This window comes from Chenopodium album, chromosome 3 (genome assembly GCF_948465745.1).
Source record: "Chenopodium album chromosome 3, dcCheAlbu1.1, whole genome shotgun sequence".
NCBI lineage: Eukaryota > Viridiplantae > Streptophyta > Magnoliopsida > Caryophyllales > Amaranthaceae > Chenopodium > Chenopodium album.
In genome coordinates this window covers 36,134,257-36,144,938 of record NC_137836.1, presented here as the reverse complement: position 1 = coordinate 36,144,938, position 10,682 = coordinate 36,134,257, and the positions used below count along the sequence as shown (strand labels likewise).

Sequence of the window (10,682 nt, the reverse complement as noted above, 5' to 3'; positions counted from 1 at the left end):
CATCTTCATATTGGGGTTGAGGTTGGGCATCATTAACACAAGAAGAGGTAGCATGTTCATATGACCCACAATTTTCACAAAACAAACACCCATGTGGTATGTTATTAGAAGTAGAAGGAGAAGAGTTAGAATTCATTCCTCTCCCCTTAGATTGGGAGGGATGCTCTTGTGTTGAACTAGAGGTCTCTAGTTTTTCCTTGATGGACGTCATCTCCTTTCCAAGGTTGGCGATTTGTGACGTCAAATTGTTGATGGCATTGAGGTGATCAACAGAGTAAACCGCATTTCCTCCCTTGTTTAGAGACTCTCTCTCTCCTTCTTGCCAATCTATGTGGTGCCTCACCACATCCTCAATTATCTCTATGACTTGCTCCTCCGTCTTCTTCATAATCGGGCCACCCGCTCCCGCATCTAGGCTAGTCTTTCCTTGTGGGCTCAAGCCCCCATAGAAGATTTGAAGCACTTGGTATGTCAGAATGCCATGATGGGGACACTCCCTTTGATAATCTTTATACCTCTCCCAAGCCTCATAAATGGTTTCACTAGCCCGTTGATCGAAACCTTGTATCAAACCCCTTGCCTCGGCTATCTTCTTTTGAGAGTAGAATCTCCCTAAGAAAGTCGTGGTGACCTCGTCCCAAGATCTCAAGGAGTTCGTCCTTACTTCTTTCTCAAGCCATTCAAGAGCCCTTCCTATCAAGGAGAAAGGAAATAGCTTTAGTCTCACAAATTCTTGAGTTACCCCATTTACCTTGATCGTGTTGCAGTATTTTTCAAATTCGTTCAAATGTGCAAGAGGGCTCTCATGTTTTGCTCCACTAAATTGCCTCCTTTCGATCAAATTTATCATTGCGGGGTATATATCAAAATCATTGGTTTGAGTAACGGGTGGAGCACTTCCACTTGAAGCTCTATAAGCTCCCGGAGTTCCCAACTCCTTCAAAGGTCTTTGGACCGGTTGTTCCTCGCCAGCTATTTGTTCTTGTCTTTCCTCGAAATTAACCTCCCTAGTTGGGGAAGTAGTTAATGGCCTAGAACCGGCTCTCCTTCTTCTCCTATAGGTTATCTCAATCTCGGGATCGTAAGGCACCAAAATCCTATTATGATTTCTGCGCATACAATCGCAACAATTGCAATTATTAACGAGGCTACAAGTGTAGCAAAAAAGATACACACTCTTTTTGAATTTTTTTTGTTTTATGGTGAACTAGACTCAAGTGATCAATTAGCAATCAACAACACCGTTCCCTGGCAATGGCGCCATTTTGATGGGCGTTAGAACGTCGCACATTCCACACTTCAATCAAACACATTTATTAACAAACACCTTACCAACCAAGCATAATGATAAGTAAGAGTTTTGTCCACAAGGAACGGGATATGGTTGCTAAAGATCTTAACACTTAAGCTAATTCGAAGTCTATGGTCAATTGGGGTTCGTCAAGTAGACAAACAAACTATGATTCTAAATTGATGGATTAAAGACACTAGGGAATGGGATCCACTTAACCAAGGCAATTAGGAAAACGGGGAGTAAAATAGACAAGGTATAGCAAGGAGAATATGTAAAATCGACCTCATGCAATTAGAAAACAACACACACTACTAAACTTAGATTCCTCAATTTATATACTATCAAGCTCCTAAGTTAAGGGTAGCTTATCCTCAATAAGTAATGATATACTCAAATTACATTCCCATGACAAACTAAACATATCATGCTATCAAGCTCCTAAGTTAAGGGTAGCTAATCCTATCATGAAGAACTAACAAGCAATCTCTTATAATAAATTTAATTGCTATACAAACATCAATTCTTCTCCCACATTTGCATAATTAACCCAAAAGGTTGAGCTTCACCCAACCCCTAGCAAGAAGACTACTGACAACTCATGTTTTTCAACATACAAACAAGTATTAGGGTTCTAACTTCTTCAATAATTGGGGAAAAGTGATTAACAATTGAAATAACTATCATCTAATAACAAATTATCAAGAACTAAGATGATTTAAATATCATGCAAGAACAAATAAATCAGAAATTAAATGGAGAAAAGTAGAAGGAAGTCACTAATTGAAGCTTGGAAATGTTAAATACAAAGTGCCAGTTCTTGAGTATGAATCTTGAAACCAACTATTACAATGATTAATTTGATGAAAACAAAGCTAAATTAATTAAAAGGAATGTTTCAAACTAAGAGAGATATATGAAAACTAGGCTACTGTTCTCTATTTACAAATGAGCTAAAGGGGAAGTATTTATACTCCCCGAAAAACATAGGGGAATCCGTCAAAAGAAAATGGATTCCCAGCGAGGAGCGCCCGCTCCACAATGAGGAGCGCCCGCTCCATTATGCTGCACACCCGCTCTTCTACTCCACAGCATAGGCAGTTTTCAAGTTCAAAGAGAGGAGTGCCCGCTCCTAGCTAGGTGCACGCCCTCTCCTGGCCGACTTTGGATTTGGGCAGAATGTTGCTGAAGTTGAGGAGCGTCCGCTCCAGGAGAGGTGCACGCCCGCTCCTACTGGAGAGGGCTCTCCCTTCTTTATCTTCGAGCCTTGAAAGTGACTCCATGCTTTGAGTGCTTGTCAAATTGAGATATAGTACCTGCAAAATATGGACAAAGACAAGCAAAGGAGGGGCGAGGCCGAGATACAACATTTTCATTCAAAAACGGGTTAGAAAGAGGGGAAAAGATTACAAAATCGGAAAAACAAAAATCAAATAAAAGAAAACTATATACAAAGACCTAGACTCAAGCAATAAAAAAAAATCAAACATAGACACTGTTCCTCAGCAACGGCGCCATTTTTGACGAGGGGTGGAACTAGGTCGTTGAAAATAATCCTCCCTCGGTCAAACTAAATTTATAAACACTTAACAAACCTATATACAAGTATAGAGGCAAGTCATGGGTCGAACCCAAAGGAACGGTAATGTTCAAGCGCTCTCAATTACGCGCCTAAGCTAGGTTACAGCCTAGGACTAAAGGTAAAGAGAGAACACTAACCAACTACCAAACAAATAAAGCACTAGGAACGGGGATCGACAAGAAATCATGACAATTGTAGCAACTCAAAAATACATGAAAGTCAATGATTGTGAAGACTAATGGAAAGCTCAATCAAAAGAGTCAACAAGCTATCTCCTATAGGTCAAACTAGTGCCAACTACGAGAGACTCTAACTAGGAGCATCACTAATCAAGCTCAATCGACGATTGTAAGCTACAAATCAATGGTCCATATCAATGTAGACTCACAATGCAATCTAGAATAATTCTTAAGGCCTAATCAAATTACACACATGCAAACTTCCATTAATCACTTTAATCTCAACAATTAATCAACAGAATCCCCAAATTAAGCACAATAAATCAATCATACAAATTTCACCCAATCCATAGCTAAACAACTACTCTAACATAATCATCTAATCACAAACAACTAAAGAACTTAAGAATCAACAATATATGAAGAACAACTACACTAATCAACAATCAAATATCAAATTCAAACCAAACAAAATAAGAATATTAAACAAAGCAATAAAATGAGATAGAGTTAAAAATGCTCATTGATAATAGTGAAGAACTTCAACACAATTGTCACCATTGAATCTTCAATCTCTCAATCACCATTGAAATTCCTCACTTTCTCTCTCTAAAATCTACTCCTAAACTAACCCTAAAACTAGAGAGAGAAGCTATTAACTAAGCTAAAAATATCATCAAAATCTAAAATGAAACTTGCTCTAAAACTTGCCCCAAAAATTAGATTACAAAGATATGTATAGGAGGCGCGAACAAAAACCGAGCAAGACAGATACCCAGGGAGGCGCGGCCACACAGGCAAGGTGGCGCGCCTGTGTAGTAGAGCTGCGCGCCCGCGCCCGTGGGTTGCGCGCTCGCATTCTCCTGGGTTTCTTCGATCTTCTCACGGCTTTGTGCGTTCGCTAAGGTCTTCGAGTGGACGCACGATATGATGATGATGAACACTAAGAGTGGCAGTCCCAAAAAGCACTTGATAGTGGGTTCAACACCCTATTTTCATGACAGCACGACTTGAGAGCGCAAGAGCTAGAACTTGGAGAACCCACTTCCTTGCCTCTTGAGCTTTCCTATTGCCATTCCAAAAGCATCTTCCACCTTAGTAATCCATCTATATCAAAACCCGAACCTCGTACAATGCCTACAACCACGAAAATAGAGCAAATAAAGGAGAAAAGAGTAGAAAACCCAACAAAATGCACAAAAGCTACAAAATAAGAGAGGAAAGGTAAAACAAAGACTAAATGCATAAAACTAGGCATTTATTGAGCATTAAAGCTATGAAAGGAAGGTAAAAACAACCTAAATTCTCATCAAATGGGTGCAATTTATGACACCCATTAGTAGCCAAGCAAGCCGATGGGGGTATGCTGGCAGGCCGAAGTGGTATACTGGCAGGCCGAGGGGGTAGCTAGGTAAGCCGAGGGGTTACGCTCGCCGGCTGAGGGGGTAGCCGGGCAAGTCGAGGGGGTATCCAGGCAAGCCAAGGGCTTGGCAGGCCTAGATGCCGAGGGCCTTGATATTGGCTAGGGTATGTCGAGAGCCTAATGTAGACTAGCTGGGGGCTCGGCTTGCCCATGATTCTTGAATTGTTTAGTTCATTTGAGTGAGTTTTAACATGATGAGAGCTCATCTTGTATAAGAGTTTGCCTCTAATATTTTCCTCGACTTCATGCTTATGCCGAGCTGAGAGAATCGGAGCTATTCTAGTAGCATCTTGATATGTGCTGCGGGGACGCCTAGTGTACACCATGACTATTTGTTAACTATCCCTACAGACGACACCACCTGTTTCTGGAAACAAAACTCTCCTCAAGGTTAGGGTAATAATATCAAGATGTCTTAAGACTAAGTCCAATGAATGTCTGAATTTCCTTTGGCTCCGCCTTGCTATCCGAGAGCTTGGCCGGCAAAAGAGAGAAGGTTAACTGCCTCGGGGGTGCAACCTAGGAAAGTCCTTCCGATGCTTAAGTAAATGAATGTGCTTTCTAGAGAGAGAAAGTAAAGAGTGAGTACTTTAAAGAGAGAAAGTAGAGAGAGAAGGTTAGAAAATTAGGAAAAAGTTACCATCATTAAGGATTGGAGAGCTATTTATAGTTGTACTTTTAGGTGGCAGAAGTTGTACTTAGTTGGACAGATTAGGGGTAAATCCGTACTTTACCCTGACTAATGATGGACTGGATCACGGAGGGGTATTTTTGTAATTCCAGGTTGTAGGGAATATTTCAAGCATTAATCTCCTAGCTTGAACCCCACTGTGATCATACACTAAAGTACGGTGGCGTCCAAAGGGAAAGAAGATATATCAAAAGAGTCGCCAACAAGTTTTTTAGGAACTTGTAAACCGTTCACAAGGTGAAGGTTACACCCCTTAACGATCCAAGAGATCGTCAACTCCATAAGGTCTTGAACCAAAATAGGGTTCGGGGATGAAGGTACAAATCCAACCTAAAAGAGATTGAACCTGCCCTAATAATAGGCCTCTACTTTATTCTGATCGTATTCATGTGCGCTTTCAGACTAACATGCAATCAATAGGATTAGCCCTAAACCTGTTTATCTATGTTGGTTTAATATTAATGCACAAAAAAATCTATTATTGGTGATCACTTGAATTATAATCACATTAACCCTAAACAAGATTATTAATTATCTTATTAAGCGTGATTACAAGTACCAAATTCCCTTTATACATGCAATAAAAGGTGTGATCAAGCAATAAAAATAAATATATATCAAGCAACATAATAATAATAATAATAATAATAATAATAATAATAATAATAATAATAATAATAATAATAATAATAATAATAATAATAATAATAATCATAATCATAATCATAACAATAATAATAACAATCATCATCATATTCATTATAACAATTATAATCATAAAAATAATCATAATAATGTTAAAGCTTAATAATAGCAAGATCATAGGCATGATACTAACAAGATTAATAACAAACCCTACCATGTCACTAAGCAATAAAAATCAAATCTTTAACCCTAACATGATACTAACATGAATAAATATTAGAAAGAATATAAAAGGCATCATACTTTTAATCATACTTGATATTAAAGTTACCCTAGACATGATACTAGGAATTATAATAACAACTTAGGCATGATTTCTACATCATAATATCAATTAAACCATTAAAGTACTTACTTTGATGCCTCGTACCTCTTTCTAATAACAAATTACACACGTTAGTAACTTCAAGGAAAATAATAAACAAAACAATTAAATTAAATAATAATTGAAAGGGAGATTTGGGACCAAACCCTCATAAATTAAACCTTTCACGTCTAGGGCGAAGGCAACTTCGAATATGGCTAGGTGTATCTAAGTCTTGCGAATGCAAAATTTTGTATTTGAGAGAAGGCTAGTTTAGAAAAGAGAGAGAGAGAATAGTCAAGAAAATTTTTATGAGAGTTGGTGAATCTGGATTGAAATTGGTTATCGAAAACGGAGTTTTTAATACGTTATTTATAGAGAAAATCAGCCAAAAAGATAAAATATCAAAACAGAGTCCTGGCGCACAAAAAATTGAACCAGCGCCAACGCTGGCTATTGACGCCAGGCGCTAGCATTGGCGCCTGCCAATGCTAGCGCCAGGCGCTACAGCTGGCGTTTGGCGTTGATCTGGAAATTCATGCGTTTTCTTAAAATCAGATAAAAATTGTCGTACAGGAGGATAAAATCGAAATTTACTAAAAAAATGCTCTTTGATTTTAATTAAAACTCTGAAAAGTCAACAAAAGTCAATTTATCAATGCTAATTGAATTAGGAATGAAAAGAACCTTCTAGAAGAATCTAGAAGACTAAAACCATTCCAAATTGCATTAGGAATGATAAATCTATATTAGGCCCTCCCCTAGATCATTGGGTCGCATATAAGGCTCAAACCGGGCCCAGTTCAGTAAATTGGCCATAACTTCCTTAATATTCATCGGAATTGGGCTTATAATATATCGTTGGAAAGGTCTTGTCAAGCCCCATCCAACTACACTATTATTGGACCCATATCATGGACCAACCAAATTGAATTGGCTGTTTTCTTAAAATAAGTTTTCAAAAACAGAGAGAAGAGAAAAGAAATTAAAACTATCCGCAACACTAAACTTTCCACACTTTCACTTCATTTGATTATGATTCGACGTGAAAGGAACTCATCACCGGGTTTGGTTTTGGGGAGACACAAATGGGTGTCTACAGAAGCCCCCACTTTGACTGAGTTTGGAGAAACGCGAGTTTCGAAAACAAAAGTCAAAGTATCGATAGGGACGGAGAATGATTAGAACGTTCTGCGATCCTAAATCACTCTTGTAACGCCGATACCTGCAAACTAGCGTTATTTAAACAGATAAAAGAGTTAAGAAACGCGTATCTTGCACCGTCGAGCACACGTCTCTGAAAGTAATCGATTTGTTGCCGCTTGCTGTTGTTTTGATGACCTCCTGCCAAGAGAATGCCATCCCGCTTGAAAACCTCTATGCTTGTAACTGCTTCCAAATTAGAAGACTGCGTCTCTTTAAACGATCCTCTTCCGCATTGATAATATTCCACGTCCAAGGGAACACTATCGAGGATTGCTTCGCTTGAAACAATCCCCATCCGCATTGATAATATTCCACGTCCAAGGGAATACTATCGAAGATAACTTCGCTTGAAATCACCTTCAGTTGCTTTTTGAAAACTTTCCACAATCTATGGAACGCCATCTTGCTGTTTGTTTTGACGATCTTCCGCAATCTAGGGAACACCGTCGATCAATGTTGATACATCTCGAGCCTTTTCTTGAATCATAGTGACAACCTTTCCAATCATAGCTAAAGTCGTCAAATACCGCCTCATCATGAACCGCTCTTCTCATATCTTGGTGACAACCCCCACAATCCTAGCGAACGCCATCGAAGACCGCCCATCTCGTGCTATCTTCTCAAATTTTGGGTGACAACCTCCACAATCTTAGCAAATGCCGTCGAAGACCGCCCATCTCGTGCTATCTTCTCTAATCTTTTCTCAAATCTTAGTGACAACCTCCACAATCTTAGCGAAGGCCGTCGAAGACCGCCCATCTCGTGCTATATTCTCAAATCTTTTATCAAATCTTAGTGACAACCTCCACAATCTTAGCGAATGCTGTCGAAAATATCTTTAATTGAAGTCATCCTCAGTTGTTGTGATAATATTCCGAAGAAAACTACCGAAGACCAACGCTTGTCGATCTTTAAAGCTCGCTTAAACTTGCTTTAGCCAGTGCGTCGGCGCTTCTACTGCTTGTAAACCAGTATGTCGGTGTCTCCGTGATGAGCCAATTCTTAGGCTCTTTAAGCTAAGTGAGACGATCTTTCATCAGGTCGATCACTTATTTCGATTGTAATCAAACCGACTACTTAATCATGTCAAATTTCTTATATGGGCTAACTGGCGTACCAAGGAACCCGAAATTGCAGTTCTGAGAGGCTTCGAGCTCTGTCGCTGCTGAAATATCTCTGGCGCCAGGAATTGGCTCTGTCGCCAGACGCTGGGATATAGCGCCACGCGCTAAAAACTATTACCAGACGCTAGATGTTTTCGTTTGGCGCTGGAGTAGGGTCTTCCCTGTTCTGCTGCACCTGTATTTATTTTTAACTATAGAACTTTGCCAATCTCTTTAATTATATTAGGGTTGACCTAAGGTTTAAGGTCGCTTGACTTATTGACTCGACACGACTCAAGGCATAAACTTGACTCGCTGTGATTGACTCGACTCAAAGTGAAATGACACGTGTGACTCGTGACGCGTGTGTGCATTGTATTATGATTGTGCGACTCGAAAATGCAAAAAAAGCAAAAATTCTCCGTCATTTTTGTGGAGGGTACCGACTTTCTTCCGAAAAAGAAAGACGCGAAAAAGAATCGAAAGTTTTGAAGGTGCATGTTGAATGAGCTTAATCAAATGTTGTTGATACTATCTCTCAAGGTTCAAGGATTAATCCATCCTAGGCTATCTCAATGGTTGACTCAATGATGAAAGTATTTGGGTAACTTAGGCACGGAGGCTAAGCACTTCATACTTCGTGATGCAATGATAATTATGATTGATGAGTGATATTGATATGACAAGGCATGCCTCAACGTTGTGTTAAGATTTCATGACAAAGGGTTCCTAAGGGAAAGTATATTTGGTCATGTATCTGTGATGTGTGTGAAAGTGACACTAAAGCTAGGCCGCAAGATCTAAGTGTGTGGAAAATATTATTTGTTAAAAGAGTCAAATGGTGGTGACTCTTAGGCTAGGTAAGCTAATGATATAGGGATCAAGCCCCCAAGTCTAGCTCTAAGTGAATAGGGATTATCATAGGAGATCCCTTGATATGATCATGGTGAATGTGAATATGAATGCATGTTTATTACGGTCGCACCTCGATGTGAGGTTGCCTACGTATCCGTTAGGAAGCAGGCCTAACGTAGCTCTAGCCGAACCTCGCACAAGTATGTGTATACCTCAAAAAGGTCTTTTTAAGGGTTGTAACGTGGTTAGGCTAAAGGTTATAGAAGAAAAGGATAAAGGCTCAAGACCCTCGATAAGCCCCAAGGTGTGCAACCTTGCTTTTGAATCTTTGTATTTTTATGCTTGAGTTTCTACTCTTTTTAGCTCTTTTTTTTTTGCTTTAGCATTTATTTTATTTTTGCAAGTGTAGGCAATCCCGATCATGCGGTCTATCACTCACTTGGCATTCATGTTTCTCAGGTACGGTACCGAGCACTCGATAAGAGACGCAATCTGAGACGTGTTCTTATCAAAGACATTTTCATATCAAAGACATTGGAACACTTGCCCTTTTGTACACTTTTATTTATTTGTTTTTTTTTATTATTTTTTGCTATTTTAATCTTTTGAAGTCATTCAAGCTTTTTTTTAGAATTGCATAAGTTACACACCATCCCATTCCAAGGTGAGGTAGATATGGGTTGAAGAAGAATGGTCTATCGTTAGACGAGGCTCAAAGTTGTTTATGAAGAAAGGATTGTAAATATGAAAGGTGAAAGGTAATATGATGTGGCTACAAGGGGGTGCCTCAAATCATTGGTATACCTTGTGCTTAGTTTGACAATGATTTTTTTTTTTTAATGCAATATAATGAAATGATCATATGTAAGAGAATAAATGCTCATATTATTAAAAAGGAAAGGAAAGAATCTACAAAATTAATCTAAGGGAAAAGAAAAGGTGCCTATTCTAGACTTATTGGGGAAAGGGTAAAAAAAAAGAAATAGAAAAAAAAAGGTCACGAAATCTTGTCGTTGAAGCTCGCCTCTTGTCTTGTGTTGTTTCCTTTATCATTACTCGCTCTTCTTGTTAACTGGAGGCATGGGAAGCTTTTTATTATCAATAAAATTTTGGATAGCCTCCTTTAGCTTCCAATAGCTCTCAGTAGCATGACCCCTACCTTGATGGTACTTGCAGTGTTCGTTTGGGTTCCAACTAGGCAATCTCTTCTCAAGTGGGGGATCTTGAATAGGTCCAATGGGAGTAATGAGTCCTTTGGCATGGAGTCGATCGAAGGCAGTATCGTAGCTAATTCCAATAGGGGTGAAATCCTTTCTCAGTTGCTTTCTAAATCCTAAGATCTC

General features: G+C 39.1%; 1 non-coding gene across 1 annotated transcript; it reads left to right on the top strand.

Annotated features, from left to right (window-relative positions):
* Window positions 1–476: 476 nt before the first annotated feature.
* Window positions 477–582, top strand: LOC145625786 (small nucleolar RNA R71). The gene has a single exon (XR_014110689.1). It is a non-coding gene; the product is annotated as a small nucleolar RNA R71 (small nucleolar RNA).
* The last annotated feature ends 10,100 nt before the right edge of the window (window positions 583–10,682 follow it).